The sequence below is a fragment of the Myotis davidii genome, unplaced genomic scaffold (assembly GCF_000327345.1).
Source record: "Myotis davidii unplaced genomic scaffold, ASM32734v1 scaffold1307, whole genome shotgun sequence".
Taxonomy (NCBI): domain Eukaryota; kingdom Metazoa; phylum Chordata; class Mammalia; order Chiroptera; family Vespertilionidae; genus Myotis; species Myotis davidii.
In genome coordinates, this window is record NW_006298623.1 from 696,728 (window position 1) to 699,138 (window position 2,411).

A 2,411-nucleotide genomic window follows, 5' to 3' on the forward strand; every position below is an offset into this window, starting at 1 on the left:
TCATCCAAGGGCTCCTGGACTGTGAGAGGGCACAGGCCGGGCTAAGGGACCTCCCCACCGGAGTGCACAAATTTCGTGCACCAGGCCTATAGCACATTTATAACTATGAAATGTACAGTGTGTATGAAATACAAGTAAAGAATTAAGAATAAAGAATTAAAGTGTATAACATTTTCATTAAAACGCCTTTTGCTATTTGTTCACTGATTCTGTCATCTAAAAATAACAATAAAAACATAAGTACCAAATAATTTAAGGAAAATCTTAAAACTGGAAAATTGCTACCAAATGTGGTCCATCTGGGGAGAAAAAATGTTACTTAATTCTGCCAATGGTACTTTTTGAACCTAAAACAAGAAATCCATAGACACTAGTAGTCCGTAATTAAAATGTCACAATTCAATAATATAAGAGAGAAATTTTACCTTGAGGGGTTAAGGAAATATGTTGCTTCTTAAGAGAAAGCAACTATATTTATTCCCTTTGCTAGGCTAAAAAAATAAGCCTAATTATAAAGAGGAAGTGTAACAGTAGTCACTTATCTATCTATATAGTTACAAAACAATCAATTTGAATAATTTCTACCATTTGCAAAGCATTCTCATATTATAAAACATTTTCACATGCATTTAATCCTTATAACTTATTTACAGTAATTATCATTCTAATTTTACATGAAAAAGAAGGCTCAGAGATAATAATTTGCCCAAGATCACACATGCAGAGGCCTAATACTGGATCCGAGTACTTAGAATCCAGATCTGATTCTCCCCCATCATAAAATCAAGTCTGAATTATAAACAAAGAACCTGAGTTCATCCACCCAAGAAAATACCCAGAAATAGAAGTTATTTATTTACTGAATAAGTATACGTTTAGCACCTACCATTTGCAAGATGCAGTTGGGGATGAATACATGTCCTAATCATTAACAATTTACCCGGGCCAGACTGTGAAAGACCTAAGCAGTTTGAAAGTATTATCAAAGGCCTGGCGTACTTATAGCTTCAAAATTCTCCAATAATCCATCCCATTTGAGAACTGCTTACTATCCTTCCATATCCCAACCAGTGAAGGGGAACTCAACACCTACTTGAACAGTCTGGTTCTTCCATTTCTGGTAGTTCTAAACATAGACAGTTTGTCCAATTTCTGAGCTGACGTACGCTCCCTGACTTCACAGAACAACAACAAAACAAGGCCAATTCCTAAATTTTATTCTAGGGCAAGAGAAAATCATTACCTGATCAGACCACTGATTTAAGTAGATTGTTTGGTCATAGCATTAAAAATAGAATGGCGGAACAGAAACTGAAGGCAGGGAAAACATGTATCTTTACAAGAGATCAACAAGACCTGAATAATAAGTAAGAGGAAGTAGGTAAATATCAGTTGTGGCCCTACTGTTTCTATTTAACTACCTAATAGGCCATTTGGTAACCTACTTTTCCACTTAGAAATAAATTGTGAATACTTTTTTATAATAAATTTGGAACAAAGGCTAGGGGCTGAAATACAGAGAAACTGGTCAAAATGAAAATGATGGGTACTGTACGCACAGTTTAACAGTAAAAGAAGGCATCTACTATATCAATGAAAAAAGCAAGTAAGAAATAGCAGGACAGGGTCAACAGAACCTGGGAAGCTATCTCACTGGGTGACAGAAAAAGAAATCATTCACTTATTTAATAAATATTTATTCATTACCTACACAGCATTAGGTCTGGTACTAAACAGAGACCAGTAAACAAGGCTAGACAGTTTCTGGCTTCATGAAGTTTATATACTATGGAAGGAAACAGAAAATGAACAATTGTGAGTATGACACAGGGGAGAAGTCAGGACGCTATACGATGGGAAAATGAGATGAGAGAACCAGCATCACAAAAACCAGGTGTTTCAAATACTCCCAAGTATGGACAACAAGTTTTTAAAGAAATTTATTTGGTTTCTTGGCGAGGTCAAGAATAGCACTCAAAGAGTAGGATCATCTCTGCATGGGCTGATATATTGAGAGAAGTCTACAAGAATCTCAGTAAAAAGGAGGTGAAACAGTAAAGGCGGTTCAATGGGATCATTTTTGTCTTTTACTCTTTCAAACAAATGTGCCTGTCCCTGCATATAAAGACAGAAGGAGATGCAGAAAAGTGTTCACTTTTATGATTCAAATGAATTATATATTTCCTTTAAACCAATTTTACAGTACTATCAACTACTATTTGTCATAAAAAAGACAAAATTATTGCAACACCATTCTGGGCTAAATAGCTGGCTGGCCCACAAAACACTTAATCACCTTTTAATATTGTTTCTGTGGATTAATTTACAACTTTTCAGAACACACATTTACAAATTAGGGCCACTCATAGCTTCATTAGCGTTAACATGAGATTAAAACCACCAATTCCAGT